General features: G+C 43.3%; 1 protein-coding gene and 1 long non-coding RNA gene across 6 annotated transcripts in view; both read left to right on the top strand.

Annotated features, from left to right (window-relative positions):
* RGL1 (ral guanine nucleotide dissociation stimulator like 1) overlaps nucleotides 1–20,797 on the top strand; it is a 128,742-nt gene that overhangs the window by 55,509 nt on the left and 52,436 nt on the right. The gene's annotated exons all lie outside the window — the stretch shown is intronic.
* Nucleotides 13,729–15,781, top strand: LOC310765902. The gene is made up of 3 exons (XR_014549865.1): nucleotides 13,729–13,951; nucleotides 14,748–14,816; nucleotides 15,020–15,781. It is a non-coding gene; the product is annotated as an uncharacterized lncRNA (long non-coding RNA).

Below are 20,797 nucleotides of genomic sequence, written 5' to 3'. Positions count from 1 at the left end.
TTGAGCCTGCAGAGAGGTCACTGGCAGCCTCCTGTTCCAGTGGGCAGTACACTGAGTGAGTGAATGGTCCAGCCGTGTCCAATCCGGAGATGTGGCAAAATTACCCAATTCTGTGGAGATAGATTGTTCTGGCCTTCCAAACAGACTGTAGCAAGGGGCAGCCTCCTTTTATGGATGTGTCCTCTGGACTTGCAGAAGCCTTTTGATGATTTCATTTCTCGATTCATTTTAATTGATTCTCACAGCATAACATGCAGTTCATTTAAGGCTCCTTGCACTCTTGGCAAGGAGCTGTATCGGCATCTCTGGAACCGGGGGAGACCATGCAACAGAAACTCAAAAGGTTTGCTTTTCATTGCCTTTCACGCTCCACCAGTGACTTCCTCCCTGGCCATTGGGGTTGGGTCTCCTCTGCTCCGCCTCTCCTACTCCTCCATTGGCAAAGGCAGATTTAGGGCCGCGTGATCGGTTCTGTTACACCGGGTGCCAATGCTAGGGGGTGTCGCAGCTATGATGTAGTGAATTCAGCAGAACGAGAGCGGGGGGGGGGGCAGTGTATTTTGGCCTCGCACAGAGCAGTGCTGAAATTTGAAATACCAGAGTCCACCCCTGCCACCAGTCCATCTGTTTGAGCAGGCTGGTTCCTGGTCACTCCAGCCAGAGTGGATGTCAATTTTTGCAGGAAAAAACCCAGCCTGTGCCCTTGGTGGTGGCCAAGCCCTAGGCACACCCCTGGGAACAAGCTGTGGAAAGTAATATTTGAATTGGCACCAGTGATTCAAAGAACATGTTGTAGAAGATCCAGGACTTTCCATCCTTATATTTTAGTAGTAGAATTATATCTTGCAGTGCAGCCACAGGGAAGTTGGTTATCCACGCAGTGGCGGAGGAAGGGGGTTGCGGGCCACCCCAGGTGTCATCACTAAGGGGGGGTGACAAAATGACAAAAATATGAGTTTTAAAAAATAATAATTGGGCTCACGAAACTTTTTAGTTCAGTCAACAAGTGTAACGAAACGCGGCTGTCACTGGGCACCAAACCGTGGGGGCTGGCACTTACTGCGGGGCCTGCAGCGTGCCCAAGTGACGTGGCGGCTTGGGCACCTGCAGGCTCCGTGCTGCCTGAAACGGCAGCGTGGGACTTGTGTCTGCCCTCTGCCACTTCCTCAGCCGCCTTACAGCTGAGGGGGAGGTGGCAGAGAGGCTCCATGCAGCGTGCCCCACCCCCATGGGCGGCTTGCCTCGCCCCTGGCTGCAGGACTGGTGCACCGTCCCTGGCACCTGAGCGACTGGCTGCACCACTGTATCCATGAGGCTGTATTAGGGAGAGGAACAGCACGCCCCCCCCCCCGGAGCAGGGGTCTGATGTTGCTCTGACTTTCCCACAGGGCAGATGAGCTTATGGTGAAGATGGAGACATTCCAGCTGTTTCTGGTGTTATCTTTACATACCTCTCTCTCTTTCATTTCAAACACACAGTATTTCTGTTGTTTAATACACCGGTTTTATTAGAGACTGCCTCATTGGTCATTGCCAGGAAATCCTCACCCAGGTTTTTGAGCAGGGACTGTTGCTCAACCACAGACATTTGACAACCTGATTCTCCGCCCTGAAATGCTCAGAGCTGGCAGCCGTCAGCCATGGAGTGATTCCCTTAGGGCGATTATACAGTTTGTGCAACTGTATTTCCTTTTGTTTGTTTGTTTTTATAAACCTGCTTCCTGCTAACTTCTTACCTTTCCTCATGCCCTCCTATTATATGAGAAAGGAAGTAGCTGTTTCCTATTCATAGTCTGTGAGCTATTTCTGAACTGATAACATGTACCTCCAGTTTTAAAATTAATGCCTTGCGTGATGACACACTTTACTGTGATAGGAGTCTGCCATGGGACCCTCACACTATCACTTCGCTCCTGGCAATTTTTTAAAAATAAAAATTGTGAGCATTATGACTCAGTCCCTATTTACTTTATTTTATATCATCTCCTTTGCTGCTTGCCTTCTTGATTGCTGCATTAGATTTTATTAGGGATCCAGTATGGTTAGCAGATAAAGTGTTGGACTTGGGGTAGGGGCATGTAGGTTCATATTCCTCCTCAGCCAAATATTCCTCCAACAGGATTTTCTGGGCTCTGCACTTTGTACATGGATTGGGTTCTCTTTCCCGCTTCCAAAAGGGGGAACAAGTTTGCATAATATTTGCACATGTTTTGTCTTTCATGCAATTTTTTATTCTCTTTTTGCAAGTGGGGTAGAGGGTCCAAAATAGATGCAAGTAATAAGATGTTGACAGAATGTCAACAGGTGACACTTTCCCCATAATTGTATTTCCATACTAGTTTGGGCATAACTTGTTGAATTTCCTCCTGTCACAGAGATCCCTGCTGTCCCCCAGTGCCAACCCAAAACCAGGCAAAGAACTCAAGTTTCATGAGTTGTAAACCAGTAATGTTACTGAAGGCCACAATGATCTGAGGTTGCTTCCAGATGACCTGTTTATCCAGCATTCACCCTGAGCTTTTTGCATAAAGTTTGCTGGGTAGTTAGATGGCACTGGCTATTTAATAGGCATTCATTCTGATTAGCTTACAAGGAAGTTGCATGAAGCAAATGTTACCCCACAATATCCAGAGCATTTCTCCATCGTTTTCCTTATCACATAATGCCTGCTTTGGGGAGAAAGCAGGATTGTTGGCAAAAGCTCCAAATCAACATAACCTGTAATTGCCCCTATTGGACTGAATGCCACCCCAGAGCGACAACAGACTGGAAGTACGCTAAGGCTGGCAATACTATGTTCAGAGTGAAAGAGCGGGTGTAGTATCTCAGATAATGGGGTGAGGAGATGGAGAGTAACCAAGGTTCAGATGCCCTTGCTTGGATAAATTCAAAATTAAATTGTTAAAAAGCAAGCAGTTGATTCTAAGAGCATTTGTAGTTGTTACCGTACTTGTTATTTATACTTCATAGTAACTGCAGCAATATTACCAATGCAGGACCAACAGCCGCCCTTTTAGCAAAAATAATATGACATAAATGTATCCATTTAACAACCCATCCCCAAGAGTTCCTCCTTTCCTCTCCTCCTCGAGTGAGAAACAAACGCTTTCCCCATTGCTGCTATAATCAACACCCCTAGCTGCATTTCTGTAAAAATAAAAAAAATACAGTGTACAGTGTATTGTGAGACTTGACACCACTGCAGGGTTGCCACACGCTATTCTTTCTCCGTCCCATCCCACAACACACTGGTCAACTTTGCAGGGATGAAGTAACTCACACTTCCTCAGCCACAATACCCCACCATAGGGATGGAGAGACTAACAATGGATTGCATTTGCATCTGCTATATCATATACAAGATGTTGCTTTTGATGCAGCAGGCTAATATGTTTTAACGTCTGGGAATCCCTCCCACAACTGAAATATCTTTAAGGAATCCAAGATCTTGCTGAATTGCAACAGTTCACAATGTTCTGCATCTGCCCTTCATCACTATCTGTACCCCACACCCACTATTTTTAAAAACCACACATAAAGATCCATTGTAGTTTGAATTGTGATTTCTTTTTCTACCAAGCCAGACGCCCACTCCCTGCCCCAAAATCAATCAAAACAGCAAAACTTGGTTTCTCTGGCAAAAACATATTTTCTGAGAAACAGGAGCTGCCGTGTCAGCAGCTGGGATGAGATCAAGGTGCTGGCAGAATATTGGGACCCATAGCTGAGCGGTCCAGTGCCAAGACTGAACTGCCTATTGAACTGCAGTTATTTTAATGACGTGTGGGCGTTTCAAGCGCTTCCTCTGAATAATCTTATTGCCCCTGGTTTCTTCTATTTTGCTTGAACAGAGGGCAGGTTTCCTCTCAGGTTCTACTTCTTCCTTTCTCATATGCAGCTGTTTCCCTTCTATTTCTGCTTCATATAGTCAGTTCCTTCTTCTGCTTCATATACTCTACAGGGGGATCCAGCATCTATTTCTCCCTTTCAGAAGCACCGTGTATGTTCAGGCATTACAGCAATCGAGTAAGGCAATCCTTGCCAAGTAGATACAGTCTGCTGTGAGGTTCCCTCCTCACTCCCCACATTTCCCCCATCTTTGGACATCCAGGATATGTGTGAGCTCTTACAGTTTCTTGTCCAGAGGTTGGAAATCTCCTATAGCCTTTTCTGTCAGATCTACCAAAAGCTGAACTGCACATTGTTGAGGATTTTTTAAAGGGAGGTTTTTGCTTTTGTTCTGCTTGATTTTAATTTATATACAGCGAGGGTTATGTGCATAACTTAACCCTATGTTCAGGTTACCAAAACATCTAGCAGTAGCAGTATTCCTTGCATTACTGGGTTTTCTTTGTCTTTGTTTTTATTATGTATTTTCTCCTTTTTTTATATTGTGATTTTATGTTGTGAACCACCCTGAGTGGTATACATATTTAAAATAATAATAATAATAATAATAATAATAATAATAATAGTAATATAGAACTTGTAGCAAATGTAGCCACTTAAGGCTCTGCCAGACAACCTATTTATTGAGTGTGCATCCTGATTTGCTCATATAAAGCTTATGCAGATGTTAAACTATGCCCATGCACTTTCATCTGCACACATGCAGTGACAGTTTTAAATGTACACCCCTCAGCTTAACTGTGAAGTGAATGCTTTCAAATTGGATGGGGAAATGCACCAAGCAATAGTTTTCGCTCAAGAAACTACAGAGTAGGTAGGGATTATGGCTAACATCATGTGAACACAGCTTCAGGCACCAGCAGTGGGAGCACACTGGAGCCAGACTCAACTGTAATGTATACACAGCCAGAATCTGGTCTTCACTGAGCATTCATTCTGATGGTTTGTGGGGAGATAATACAGCAAGTGAATGCTTGTCATTCACTCCTGTGGATAAATACAACTCTGGACTTGGTGCTGACACTACAATGGCTTCAGATCCTGCTTGTTACCCCTGACACTTAGGGTGGCCTGCTCCGCAGAGGGACAGTCCTCTGTTTTGAAGGGCTGTCAGAGAGCAACGATCTGTTTGAAGGCGTCCCTCATTTGAGGGCTGTCCCGTCCAATTCTGGTTTAAAGATAAGAAGTCATAAAGAAGGAAGAGCAAGAGCCTTGAAGTTGCCCACCAGGAATAAGCAGCACCTGGCCAGCAGACTGAACAGACTCATAAGCCACCTAGTGTCTTCCTTACTGTGGTGAGGTGTAGTGTATTTCTACAAGGTGTGATCGGAAAGTTCAGTGAATGGTCACAGAAATCAGACAGTGAGAAATATTCGAACATAGAATCGGCATCGGAAACCCACAGAATGCTCACAGTTGCATACAAATATGAAGCTGTAACTTGCAGGACAGTGTATGAGGGGTTTAAGCATTTCTGTGAAGGGCGGTAAACCATCAAAGATGACCCTCGGTCTGGCAGACCATCAACAAGCAGAACGGCGGCGAATGTCGACAGAGTTCGTGAGTTATTGATGCGAGATTGCCATTTGTCCATCCGAATGATGGCAGAAGAATGGCATGTTCTGTGTGAAATCGTTACTGAGGTTACTGAGTCGTCCCACCCTCCATATTCTCCCGATCTGGTCCCACCGGATCTCTTTCTTTTTCTAAAACTGAAATCTGCACTGAAAGGGCACTGTCAGAGACACGCCCAGCGGAGAGGAATCTCCAGAGGAGGAGGAATTGGCTGCCCCTGAGTCGCCAAGAAGTAGGGGGCGGAGCAAGCAATTAGAGCAGAGGCGGGGAAGGACATGGCATACAGTGGTACCTCTGGTTACATACGCTTCAGGTTACATACGCTTCAGGTTACAGACACTTCAGGTTACAGACGCTTCAGGTTACAGACTCTGCTAACCCAGAAATATTATCTTGGGTTAAGAACTTTGCTTCAGGATGAGAACAGAAATCGTGCTCCGGCGGCGTGGCGGTAGCAGGAGGCCCCATTAGCTTAAGTGGTGCTTCAGGTTAAGAACAGTTTCAGGTTAAGAACGGACCTCCAGAACGAATTAAGTACTTAACCCGAGGTACCACTGTATATCTGGCCTTGAGAAGGGTCAGAAGCCAGTCAAGTCAACTGACTCCTATGGCGAAGGATGTGTTGTGGAAGCTTGGACTGTTGTAAGTCTGTTATTGAGAAATAAACCTCAGCTACTTAAACTGCCAGCATTCAGTGTCTTGTGTGGGAGAAGCGCTAAGCCTGACAGGCACAGATTTTCCAACATTTCACACATCCAAGCTGCTGTGACGAGGGAACTGAAAGCAGTACAAAAAGAGGATTTCTCCAGAAGTTTCCAACAGTTCCAACAAACATTGTCAACAGTGCATGGTATCAGAGGGGGCCTCCTTTGAAGGCCTGGAAGCTATATACTGTCTGTTCAAATATTTCTCACTGTCCGATTTCTGTGACCATCCAACAAACTTTCCGGTCATACCTTGTATTTAAATTATGGTATACAAGTTAAAAAGGTAAAGGGACCTCTGACCGTTAGGTCCAGTCATGACCGACTCTGGGGTTGCGGCGCTCATCTCGCTTTATTGGCCGAGGGAGCCAGAATACAGCTTCCGGGTCGTGTGGCCAGCACGACTAAGCCACTTCTGGCGAACCAGAGCAGCGCACAGAAACGCCGTTTACCTTCCTGCCGGAGCGGTACCTATTCATCTACTTGCACTTTGACGTGCTTTTGAACTGCTAGGTTGGCAGGAGCAGGGACTGAGCAACGGGAGCTCACCCCGTCGCGGGGAGGTATACAAGTTAACAGGGTGTAAATTTCATGCAAAATGGTGTCATCTTTTGTCCTGTGTTTTGGTTGCACCTTGATGTCCACCCTGCTGATACCAGCTGGAAAAGCATGGAGGAAGTAATATTTTACTTTTTTGAAGACAGTCTCACTCTTGCAGGGGAGGGGCAATAAGATTCATACCCTCCACCACCCGCAATGTCAGTGGGATGCCAACTGTGCCTTCCTTTATTTCAAGTATGTCCAGCTTCAAGTAGGCTGTGATACTATCCAGTAACAAAAACTGGCAGTGATCTACCACACTCTCCCATTGAGATTCTTCAACTTAAACATATTGTATTTGGGGTGTAAAACACAAGAAAGATAATTACAAAATTGTATTATTTGCGGATGATATCCTTTTATTTATTACAAAACCAGAAGATACAATTCCAAATATTATGGAGAAAATAAAAACCTTTGGCAGAATATTGGGATATTCTATGAACTGGACAAAATCAGAGATTTTACCAATTGGGCCAAGGGCTACATTGTATAGAAACCATCAATTTCGGATGTGCAAAGACTTTATTAAATACTTGGGTATAATGATTTCATCAGATATAGACCAAATTGTAAAATTAAATTTGAATCAAATTATAAATGAGATTTCTTTTGATATTGAAAGGTGAGGACCTCTAAACCTCTCCCTTTGGGGAAAGGTTAATGTCCTCAAAATGAATGTTGTTCCAAAGCTTTTATACATTCTTAGAGGATTACCAATACATATTCCCAAATTTTATTTCCAAAAAATAAATCAACTATTTATATTGTGCCTGTGGGGTACAAAATAACAATGAGGGCAGGGTCCTCCATAATCAGAACATGATGCATGGACTGTGGTTCACAAAAGTTCATGCCATAATAAATGTTCGAAGTCTTTAAAGTACCCCAGGACTCTTGCTGTTTTTCAAATGAGTCAGGGGCACATGTCAATTACAGTGGTTTCCCCCATAGTTCGAAATAGAAATTGGGTAAACTCAACTTCAGAGTTGACAGCCTTCAAGCACCACCTTAAGAACTGGACAGAACCTGTAGAATCCCTTTCCCCTGGATCCAACCCCCCCCACCTTCCTTTTGAGTAAACCTAAACCAGCCCTTTCTCCAAGGAGCCAGTGCGCAGGGCTTCTCTCTTTCTCGCCCAGCCTCTCCCCCTGCTCCCGCCTCCCACCCGCTTGCTTCTCCTTTGCCTTTCTTGTGCGCATGCGTCTTTCGCACCCGACTTTGGAGCCGTTGCCTTTCTGACTGGCAAGGTGCGTGCTGTGCTCTCTTGGGCTGCTGGGCTGCCTCGGAGAGGAGCTGGGCTCGTGGGGGTGGGGGGTGGGAGAAGGCTTTTCTTTCGCGGCCTGTGATCAGCAGAAATCCAGTGATCGACCAGTCGATCGTGATCGATGCATTGGACATGTCTGATTTATTTAGTACCATAGATATGCTAGCTGCAGATCACTTCTGCAGTTCCCACTCTGCAGAATTTACCCCAAACCTCTTTCAAAGCTTTGATGCAAATTAGTATCTTTCTGTAATGTAAACAAGCCATAATTTAAATCCTGTTTCCCCCCTTGCTTTCATTTGCCTTTTGAGTTTTAATCTTTATAATAATCATGACAAGGTCACAGCCACTCCCAGTATCAAGCTCTGGGAAAATGCACATATATTGTGTTTATGTTGGATTATAAATGAAAGCTGGAATTCGATTCTCCAACTTCTAAGAGGAGCCTGCAGACCACAAAGAAGTACCTCTGGGAACTAAATGTTCCTTACGCCCATCCCTCTCTCAGAGGAAGGGCTACATAGACATTTATGTTTGTTTACCTGAGTTCTGCTTACCTGAGTGGCCTTCCCTTATCATGAAGAAGACCGAGGCCCTTGGAGGAATTGTTGCTCAACAACTGATCAGTTATTAACTTTCTTATCACTTCTACTCTTGTGTGTGTCTTTGTATTTGCATTTTCCATGTCAAGCACCACAATGTCTTGGGTTGGTCTGGTTGAGTTAACTGCAAGAGGGAATTTTGTAATGTAAACCTTCCTGAGGATGTGGTTGACATCACTAGTAAATAGTAAATAAGAGGAGAATCTGGTAGGAGAGAGAGTGTGGCATGCCTCCAAACTTTTTAAATTTTAACCGTTGTCTTTCTGTTAAGCCTGCACTCACCCTCTCCTGCATATCCAGGCATATTAATGTCCCATTATTAGTACTGATTATGTGGGTTAATTTCCTTTCGGATCAATGTGGCACATAGGGCCAGACTTCATGCTACTGTGAATGGGTGGCTGCTGTCAAAAATGGCTGTCAAATACCAGGTTCATGTCTCCAACTCTGTAATGTCTAGTAGATTTTATCTTGCTTTGCAATGTCCCTACACCCCACATTTCCTTGCCCTCACTGTGAGCAAGTGATCATGAGGAGAGCAGGGCCACCGTGGCAAAGAGGATGTGGTCGGTGGGAGGAGAAGGATTGGGTATGTGTGCAATCCCTTGCACCAGGTCACTTAACAAAATACACTTCCGTTCTCAATAAGGACATTCATAAAACATTCAATGTATTCCAGTGCTGGCTAACATTTTTGTGATGTAGTTTCTTAAGTTGAAAAAAAATCTCCCATTATAATGTATATAAAGGATTCCCCAAATTTCTGAGTAAATTCACCCCTTGATGAGCATATAAAACTGTCATCAACCCCACAAAGCAAGGAAATATCAACATACAATTATTAATCACCAGTCATCATTACTAGGAATAATAAAAATTTTAAAAATAAAGAATATAGTTGTATTGTGGAGGTTCCTCATTGGCCATTGCTCGTGCCCATCCCCTTTATTTCCAAGGCTCACTGTTTGCACTATAAATTTTCCGCATACCCCTTTTTGACCTCCAGGTTTTTAAATTCATCCCTATTCACATTCTCACTGATTTTCCCTCAGGAGTCAATATCAACCACTTTGGGAAACCCTGTGTAGTAGTAGGAATGTGTTTACTCTGCATTTTTCTCAGTTAAGTAAATGTATTTAACTGGTCAGTTTTATGTCAATAGAAATGAGAAATATTTTTGTTGAATGAACATGTAACGCTTGGTGCAAAATCTGTTCTGGCCACCCCCACTTCCTCATCTTCTAAATTCAGAGGAAATCTCTTATCTGTTTCTTAGGTTGTTTATTTTGGATAGAGTAGCTGTTTACTGAGTAAATATCTCCCCTACTTGCCTTTTAAGTTTTCAGCATGTGGCTTACAATGCTTTGTACTGTTAAAATAAGCTTTATAATCACAAACCATTTTTGCAATCTGGCTGACCAAAGCTACAGAGATTTATATAATATGAGTTTTGTGCTCTTGTTTTGCAATGGAATTAATATGGGCAGCATCTTTTAAAGTCCACCTTAAGTTGTCCAGCTTTGTTTCTTTCTTTCAGGCATTGCTTTCTCTGTTTCGGATGACTTTATGGTAACTGATGAGCTTAACAGCTGAATCTTTGAGGGATAGAGGGAAAATATTGCAACTTCTCCTCAGCAGAGGGGACTGAACTTTTAACAACTCAAATTGGTGTTACTATTCTATTCCAAAGGTGCTTGGCCCAAGAAGCCTGATTTTAGTTAGGCCATTTCTAACATCATACATTTAAAGTTTAGCATTAATCGTTACTCTCTGATCTCATACTTCAGCGTGGCTGGAGATTTTGCTTTCCTCCCATTTGAAGCTTCATATCATTGAGAAGCAGGATAAAACTAGTGAGATAAAGGTCTGAGGTGCAGCAGGCCAGACACTTACAACCACATCAAAAGGCTTCTGTATTTTTCTGCAAATGTTTGGGGCACTGCATTTTCAGTACAGAAGCACCACTGTGTTTTTCAGAGCCAAGTAGAAGGTTTAGATGCCCCATTCCTATTGTTGTTGGGTTTTTTTTAAAAACAATAACAACAACTGGGTAACTTCTTTACACACTTTTATATCCCTTTGGTTTACATAAGAAAATTGAATGGTGGTGACTCTTGGACTCTCCTATGTTGGCTCTAAAGAAAGCTTAAGCGGCTATAACATAAAATGAAGGGTAAGGAAATGCCCTCCCTGTACATTATTTGTCCCAGCATATATTGGGCTTCTTTCAACTCTGCAGATGTAAATTACAGTAGCCATTGAATTCCTTTGGTCACAAATAGAAAAGCATTAATAAAGCCTTGTAGGCGTAGTTTAAGTATATTGTAACACAAAGGCAAATCAAAAGCAAAGAAGCTCCTACCAGTGGAGAACCCAAGTTTCTTAGGATATAAATAAACCCATAAAACTCCTTTTGTTCTTGTCTTGGGAAGAGCCAGACCTTGGAAGCCTCCCCTGGATTTGTTATGACTGTGGAAAATCGGAACAAGGGTCAAAGTAGATTAGATGCCAGTGGCCACTTTCGTCAAGCGTGGGCATATGGTCCCTAAGAACCTCGTGGACACAGGAAATGTATACAGAAGGCTCTCAAACTATGAGAGCTTCCAGGAGAATAAAATCCTAGAGTGATTCTTTACCTCTGGAAAGCAGGTAAAACTATGGGTTGGAAAGATAAGGTTTTCAGATTTTGCAATTCTGAGAAGCATGTTCTTGTCTATAACTTGTAATCGTATTGGCCAGTTTTTTAAAAACTTGATAAGCATGCAGCTAACTTAAATTTTCTTTTCAATCCCTTTTTATATTCATTAAGCTCACAATGGAAAAGGTTGTAATTATGATGGCACCTTGATATGCCATCAAGCATTCCTTCACTTTTTGCCTGACATTTTCCCTGAAGTCTCTCATTTCCTCATCTACTTTGAGGGTACAGTAGGGTGGGTAATGGCATCATAAGGTAATTTGTCTACATGCAGTGATTTTGGGTAGGCACATTAAGAATGCTAATACCAGGTGCAAAAAATGAAAGGTTGAATCTCTCTGCACACCTGTGTGAAACTCCTTCAAGAAGTCAAGATTTCAGTTTTTAAAATAGTACAGTCCTTCTGGGTGAATAGGACCTTCTAGCTTCTCAGTTACAATTGTCTGCCTCTGTTTATGAGATTTTATTTATTTATTTGTTTCTCGGTACTTTCAGGTGTCTTTTAAAGAGAGTGTTATGATCTACTTGGAAGTTATGTGCTCAAGTACATTTGAATAAAGAGCATAATATCAGGTTAGTTTGATAGGAAGAAGTAAAGGCCAAATGGCACATTCTCTGCAAATATGGGCTCCTAAACCCATGTTTGCCAGGATAATGTGAATGCAGAGGCTGGGGGCATTTGCAGGGGAGAATCAGTGGGTGGTAAGGGAACAACTTGCTAATTCTTCCCCACAAATCTTCCTGAAGTTGTTTTCCTACCCCCCCCCCCAGCTGAGCTCTGAATCCAGGAAGAGCATGCGGCCTAGGACCCTCGTACCTACAGGACCACCTCTCCTGGTATGCCCCACGGAGGACCTTAAGGTCCACAAATAACAACACTTTGGAGGTCCCGAGCCCCAAGGTGGTTAGATTGGTCTCAACTAGGGCCAGGGCCTTTTCAGTACTGGCCCCGACTTGGTGGAACGCTCTGTCACAAGAGACCAGGGCCCTGCGGGATTTGACATCTTTCCGCAGGGCCTGCAAGATGGAGCTGTTCTGCCTGGCCTTTGGTTTGGACTCAGTCTGACCCTTATGTTTCCCTTCCCTTATGGTTTTGATTTATGGGCTGCTATTACTAAAATGAGGCTGCATTTTAAATTGTATTTTAACCTGTATTTTAACCCGTATTTTAATTAACTGTTGTTGTTGTTGTTGTTGTTGTTGTTTTCTTCCTTCCTATTACGGTTCTGGCCGGGGAGGGCGGGGTATAAATAAAAAAATATTATTATTATTATTATTATTATTATTATTCCACAGATGGAGAACTTCCGAAGGTCCTTGGATGGCAAGTTCAGGGTCTGGGTTAGTTTGTATGGGGAGAGGCAGTCCTTAAGTGCACATGACCTCCTCTGACCTTTATAGATATCATATGGAAAATTTCCCATCAGCTATAGAAAAACTCTTTGAAAATAAGTCAATATGGTTTGTTTGTTTTAGGCGGACAGCTGGCCAGAAGGCAAAACCCAAAACCTTTTCTTTCTTTTCAGGGATCTTGATCATGTTAGAAAAGAGACTGTCTCTGATTGAATCCAGATTTAGCTATTTCCTGTTAGCGTGCTAACTCAGCCCACAGTGTTTTATTCCATAAGTCAGTGTTATTGAATGGTTGCCTGCCAAGTCCCTTTAAAGACTGGAAGGCAGAATTGCTGGGAGAATACAAACAAAATTATACCTCAGAAGTTCCTTTAAATGATTTCTAACATGCTGGTGTTGGTTGCTGATAAATGCTTATTATTTTTTATATGCACGCATGTAGAGAGGCATTCTTGTTGGCTGCCCCACAGTTTTGGAACTATCTTCTCCTAGAGATCTATCAGAGTCCAAGCCTGAATATTTTCTGAAAGAGCAGTGCAACATTCTTGTCTGACCCGGCATTGAACAGCCTGGTGTGGCATAATCTTAATTTTCTTTTCTTTTTTCTTTTTTAACATTAATTTTTATTAATTTTTCATTAATAACAATCCAATGGAGGCCACATTAATACAATGCCAAATCATGCCAAATCACAATACAATCAATAAAGTCAATTAATCAGTTCCCAATTCAATGTTTTTGGATGACTTCCCGTGTTCTGGTTAGAATCATAGAATCATAGAGTTGGAAGAGACCACAAGGGCCATCGAGTCCAACCCCCTGCCAAGCAGGAAACACCATCAGAGCACTCCTGACATATGGTTGTCAAGCCTCTGCTTAAAGACCTCCAAAGAAGGAGACTCCACCACACTCCTTGGCAGCAAATTCCACTGTTGAACAGCTCTTACTGTCAGGAAGTTCTTCCTAATGTTTAGGTGGAATCTTCTTTCTTGTAGTTTGGAACCATTGCTCCGTGTCCGCTTCTCTGGAGCAGCAGAAAACAACCTTTCTCCCTCCTCTATGTGACATCCTTTTATATATTTGAACATGGCTATCATATCACCCCTTAACCTCCTCTTCTCCAGGCTAAACATGCCCAGCTCCCTTAGCCGTTCCTCATAAGGCATCGTTTCCAGGCCTTTGACCATTTTGGTTGCCCTCCTCTGGACACGTTCCAGTTTGTCAGTGTCCTTCTTGAACTGTGGTGCCCAGAACTGGACACAGTACTCCAGGTGAGGTCTGACCAGAGCGGAATACAGGGGCACTATTACTTCCCTTGATCTAGATGCTATACTCCTATTGATGCAGCCCAGAATTGCATTGGCTTTTTTAGCTGCCGCGTCACACTGTTGGCTCATGTCAAGTTTGTGGTCAACCAAGACTCCTAGATCCTTTTCACATGTACTGCTCTCAAGCCAGGTGTCACCCATCTTTTATTTGTGCCTCTCATTTTTTTTGCCCAAATGCAATACTTTACATTTCTCCCTGTTAAAATTCATCTTGTTTGTTTTGGCCCAGTTCTCTAATCTGTCAAGGTCGTTTTGAAGTGTGATCCTGTCCTCTGGGGTGTTAGCCACCCCTCCCAGTTTGGTGTCATCTGCAAATTTGATCAGGATGCCCTTGAGTCCATCATCCAAGTTGTTGATAAAGATGTTGAATATGACCGGGCCCAAGACAGAACCCTGTGGCACCCCACTAGTCACTCTTCTCCAGGATGAAGAGGAACCATTGATGAGCACCCTTTGGGTTCGGTCAGTCAGCCAGTTACAAATCCACTGAGTGGTAGCATGGTCAAGACCGCATTTTACCAGCTTCTTTACAAGAATATCATAGGGCACCTTGTCAAATGCCTTGCTGAAATCAAGGTAGGCTACATCCACTGCGTTCCCTTCATCTACCAGGCTTGTAATTCTGTCAAAAAACAAGATCAGGCTAGTCTGACATGACTTATTTTTTAGAAATCCATGCTGAATATTGGTGATCACAGCATTTCTTTCTAGGTGCTCACAGACTGTTTGCTTAATGATCTGCTCCAGAATCTTCCCTGGTATTGATGTCAGACTGACTAGGCGGTAATTATTTGGGTCCTCTCTTTTCCCCTTTTTGAAAATAGGGACAACATTTGCCCTCCTCCAGTCTGCCGGGACTTCGCCTGTTCTCCAGGAATTCTCAAAGATGACTGCCAGTGGTTCTGAGATCACATCTGCCAGTTCTTTTAATACTCTTGGATGCAGTTCATCTGGCCCTGGAGACTTGAATACATCTAGACTAGCCAAGTATTCTTGTACTATCTCCTTAGTTATTCTGGGCTGTGTTTCCTCTGCTGAATCATTTGCTCCAAATTCTTCAGGTCGGGCATTGTTTTCTTTATCGGAGAAGACTGAGGCAAAGAAGGCATTGAGGAGTTCAGCCCTTTCTGTGTCCCCTGTTTGCATTTCACCATCTTCTCCTCTGAGTGACCCCACTGTTTCTTTGTTCTTCCTTTTGCTACGAACATACCCATAAAAGCCTTTTTTGTTGCTTTTAACCTCTCTAGCAAGCCTGAGTTCATTCTGTGCTTTAGCTTTTCTGACTTTGTGTCTACACGTGCTGGCTATTTGTTTGAATTCCTCTTTGGTGGTTTCCCCCCTTTTCCATTTTTTGTACACATCCTTTTTTAATCTTAACTCAGTTAAAAGTTCTTTAGATAGCCACCCTGGCTTCTTTAGGCACCTTCCATGTTTCCGTCTCATTGATATTGCCTGAAGTTGTGCTTTTACTATCTCCCTCTTAACAAACTCCCAGCCATCATGAACTCCCTTTCCTTTTAGTATTTCTGTCCATGGGATCTTACCCAGCACTTCCCTAAGTTTTATGAAGTCGGCTTTCTTAAAGTCAAGAAATTGAGTCCTAGTATGCTTGGCTGCTCCTTTCCGCTGTATAGTAAACTTCAGAAGAGCATGATCACTCGCGCCTAATGATCCTTCCACTTCTACCCCACTAACCAGGTCATCAACATTGGTTAGGACCAGATCTAAAATGGCTCTTCCTCTTGTTGCTTTTCCCACTTTCTGGACAATGAAGTTGTCTGCAAGGCCAGTGAGGAATCTGTTTGACCTTATGCTCTTGGCTGAGTTTGACCTCCAACAAATATCCGGGTAATTGAAGTCCCCCATTACTACTATCTCCCTTCCTTTTGCATGCTTGGCCATCTGTTCCAGGAAGGCATCATCTATGTCCTCCGTTTGGCTTGGGGATCTATAGTAAACTGCCACAATGAGGTCACTGTTATTCTTCTCTCCCTTAATTTTGACCCAAATGCTCTCACTTTGGCTTTGAGGTTCTAAATCTTGTATCTCTTCACAGGTATACACATCCCTGACATATAACGCCACTCCTCCTCCTTTCTTGTCTGGTCTGTTTCTCTGAAATAGATTGTATCCCTCCATTATTACATTCCAATCGTGGGACTTATCCCACCAGGTTTCAGTGATGCCTATTATGTCATATTTAGTTTGCTGTACCAAGAGCTCAAGCTCATCTTGTTTATTTCCCATGCTTTGCGCATTAGTGTACAGACATTGAAGTCTATTAATCATTCCCCCGTGTCTCTTATTTAAGGATTTTTTCCTCCCACCACTAGGTTATCTGGAGTTGATGTTAATTCTTGGTCCTTCTCCAATTTAATTAGTCCAAATTCCACAATTCCTATTGTAATCCTTTGTTTTAGCAGCCAATGGTGTGATGACTTTCGTTCGTATTTAATAAATCCATATCCATTAACTTGCAGAGGGAACTTATATCCTGTAGTTTCTGTGTGAAATATTTGTTTACCTTCTTCTTTTCCTTGATGTTGTAATCAATCAGTTTTCTTCAACATTGCCCCTCCTTCAAAAACTCATTTCTAAGTACGCCACAACTTCATTTTGCCACCCCAAAACTGAAAGCACTCCAGCGTCGGGCCGCAACTCCTGGCTTATTTCCAGCACTTATCTCCTTTACTCCTTTCCAACCTTCTAATGAGCTGGTGTCTTGCCAAAACCATAATAAATCAAAATTAGAGTTCTCTTTAGTAGGCAAAGGGATGCGAGTGGCGCTATGGTGTAAACCACTGAGCCTTAGGCTTGCCAATCAAAAGGTCAGTGGTTCGAATCCCTGCGACGGGGTGAGCTCCCATTGTTTGGTCCCAGCTCCTGCCAACCTAGCAGTTTGAAAGCACATCAAACTGTAAGTAGATAAATAGGTACCGCTCTGGCGGGAAGGTAAATAGCGTTTCCATGCGCTGCTCTGGTTTTGCCAAAAGCCGCTTAGTCATGCTGGCCACATGGCCCATAAAAACTGTCTGCGGACAAACGTCATCTCCCTTGGCCAGTAAAGCGAGATGAGCGCCAGAACCCCAGAGTCGTTCGCGACTGGACTTAACTGTCAGGGGTCCTTTACCTTTACCTTTAGTAGGCAATGTCACAAATCATCATAGTATTTCACAGTCTATTATTTCAAGTACTCTGTAAAGAAAATTATAGGTTCTTGTTGAATCCCTCTTGCATTTCATATATAGTTGTAGTCCATTCAGTGAAGGCTTGCCAAATCATAGCACAGCAAATATAATGTAAATTTAATGTAAAAAGAGAACAAAGGCTCCCTTTCACTTATGTAGCATTCCAATTATGATAGCGAGAGTCCTCTCCAGATCACCTTGGCACTCAGTGGCTGGGTCATTTAGCAGGTTATCTTTCTTCTTCATCCACAACATGTCTGTTTCTTAAGCCCAAATTCAGATCCATCTTTAAAAAAGACAGAAGTACCTCCACTCATGGTGACTGCATTGGGGAGTTTCCAATACGTACAGGGCTATGCATTCTGTGTCCCTGCCCTCGCATTCCATCAGAGCGAGACGCAGTTATCGGACGATCCGTGAGTGAAAGCTCCCCCCCCCTCCGGCCCTGGCAGGGGGGCTTGCAAGGATAATTACTCCCAGATTATCCTTAATTAACTGCACGGCTGGCATCCACTATCTTGGGATTCGCTGTCCGCCATGGCGGGAGCGCCGGAAGTCCAGCGTAATCTTAATTTAATCAGATACTGCATGTGTGTGTAGTTTTGTTTCTGATTGTTCTTATTCACCAAGAGTCCTTGGGAAGAGGGAAGATAAAAACTGAACTAATACAGTTATGGCTCTTCCAGTATTTACTGACCATTCTTCCTGATATTCTTGCATAACAGGTATGTGGAGGTTAGTTTATATTTGGTTTTTGTTGAGCATTTGTTTTGATTTGTTTGCGGGGAGATTATATGACAACAAGCATTCAGTCTGATTTGCTTGCTGGGTGTTTATATAGAATCATATACCGGTAATTGTCAAGTTGGAAGGGACTGCGAGGGTCATTTAGTCCAGGCATCCTTTGCTCAAGGTGGGGCTTGAACCACAGCCCTGAGATTAATAGCCTCATGCTCTACCGACTGAGCTTTACGTGTCTTCCTGCTAGTCATTCATTCCACACTTTTCAATCCATTTCCCCAACACACTTTCCTAACTGAGGGGGGTGGTCTTTCTTAATGTGGATTTGTTGTGCTAGGGTGACAGAATACTTTAATCCATTTTAATTGCTCAAGACACAAGCAATGAATCATATGTCATGGTAAACCAAGGCTTGTGATTTGTTGCTCCCTGCTCTAGAATGGAAAGAGTGAAGCAGGGCTGATTCAGCAGCATGCAGTTGCACCCTGCTAATTATTGACAAGCCATAACTGTGCAGACACAATATTTCCTGTTTTATGAAAACATATAAGGAGGCCTGACAAATTGGGCTTCTAGTTTTATTGCTGTAAAACCAGGAAGCTTTCTTTTTTTAGTCCTTAATTAAATGGTGTCTTCCTATTGTTTTAAACTGAAATCATCCTGTAGTTGAAAAATATGAACCAATCCTTCCCCCATTCATAATGGCTTGTAAACTGCCAACGTACCTCAAGGTTGTGCTCTGTGGAATCATGCATCTAAGGAGGAAGTCCTTCCTTAAAAACTTCCATATATAGCATTCCAGGATTTGTCATATGAAAATCCAGAACCTGTAGGGGGGCTAAGCAAACGAAGGGATATATGCAGAGAGAGAGGGGATGGGTTCAGGTGAGAGTGGCTCTTTCCTTTGTATGAGAGCATGACACATAGCTGTCAACTTTTCCCTTTTCTTGCGAGGAATCCTATTCGGAATAAGGGAATTTCCCTTAAAAAAAGGGAAAAGTTGACAGCTATGGCATTTCACCCGTGCTAGGGGAAGGGAAAATTAAATATTACACTTATGGATGTGGGGAGAATTCCGATTCCGATTTAGAAGTGAACCTATATATTTTGCAGTTTCTAAAACCCTACACAAACTGAATCACAACAATCCCTTGAAATTCAGACTTCTCTGAATCTTGCAGTGCAGATCTCCAGCCAAGCAATGCATCCAGAAATGAATATACTACAGTAAGGTAAAGGTAAAGGGACCCCTGACCATTAGGTCCAGTCGTGGGCGACTCTGGGGTTGCGGCGCTCATCTCGCTTTACTGGCCGAGGGAGCCGGCGTACAGCTTCCAGGTCATGTGGCCAGCATGACTAAGTCGCTTCTGGCGAACCAGAGCAGCACACGGAAACGCTGTTTACCTTCCCGCCGGAGCGGTACCTATTTATCTACTTGCACTTTGACGTGCTTTCGAACTGCTAGGTTGGCAGGAGCAGGGACCAAGCAACGGGAGCTCACCCCATTGTGGGGATTCGAACCGCTGACCTTCTGATCGGCAAGTCCTAGGCTCTGTGGTTTAACCTACAGCACCAAACACACACGCACACACATTGCTGAAAATATGTGGGTGAAAATTGAGCAAAAAAGTGTCCACATTAGAGAAAATGGCATACAAAATGTGTGTATTAGGCAAAATTAGCATTGAAATTAAGGTGCTACACTCAATATGCCAGCAAGTTTGGAAAACTCAGCAGTGGCCAGAGGATTGGAGAAGATCAGTCTACATCCCAATCCCAAAGAAGGGCAGTGCCAAAGAATGCTCCAACTACCGCACAATCACACTCATTTCACACACTAGCAAGGTTATGCTTAAAATTCTACAAGGAAGGCTCAAGCAGTATGTGGACCGAGAACTCCCAGAAGTGCAAGCTGGATTTAGAAGAGGCAGAGGAACCAGAGACCAAATTGCAAACATGCGCTGGATTATGGAGAAAGCTAGAGAGTTCCAGAAAGACATCTACTTTTGCTTCATTGACTATGCAAAAGCCTTTGACTGTGTCGCCCACAGCAAACTATGGCAAGTTCTTAAAGAAATGGGAGTGCCTGATCACCTCATCTGTCTCCTGAGAAATCTCTATGTGGGACAAGAAGCTACAGTTAGAACTGGATATGGAACAACTGATTGGTTCAAAATTGGGAAATGAGTACGGCAAGGCTGTATATTGTCTCCCTGCTTATTTAACTTATATGCAGAATTCATCATGCGAAAGGCTGGGCTGGATGATTCCCAAACTGGAATTAAGATTGCCGGAAGAAATATCAACAACCTCAGATATGCAGATGACACAACCTTGATGGCAGAAAGTGAGGAGGAATTAAAGAACCTTTTAATGAGGGTGAAAGAGGAGAGCGCAAAATATGGTCTGAAGCTCAACATCAAAAAAACGAAGATCATGGCCACTGGTCCCATCACCTCCTGGCAAATAGAAGGGGAAGAATTGGAGGCAGTGAGAGATTTTACTTTCTTGGGCTCCATGATCACTGCAGATGGTGACAGCAGTCACAAAATTAAAAGACGCCTGCTTCTTGGGAGAAAGGCGATGGCAAACCTAGACAGCATCTTAAAAAGCAGAGACATCACCTTGCCAACAAAGGTCCGTATAGTTAAAGCCATGGTTTTCCCGGTAGTGATGTATGGAAGTGAGAGCTGGACCATAAAGAAGGCTGATCGCCGAAGAATTGATGCTTTTGAATTATGGTGTTGGAGGAGACTCTTGAGAGTCCCATGGACTGCAAGAAGATCAAACGCATCCACTCTTAAGGAAATTAGCCCTGAGTGCTCACTGGAA

The sequence above is a fragment of the Podarcis filfolensis genome (genome assembly GCF_964270895.1).
Source record: "Podarcis filfolensis genome assembly, chromosome: 6".
NCBI classification, from domain to species: Eukaryota; Metazoa; Chordata; class Lepidosauria; order Squamata; family Lacertidae; genus Podarcis; species Podarcis filfolensis.
The sequence above is the reverse complement of the archived record's forward strand: the minus strand, read 5'-3'. Positions and strand labels throughout refer to the sequence as shown.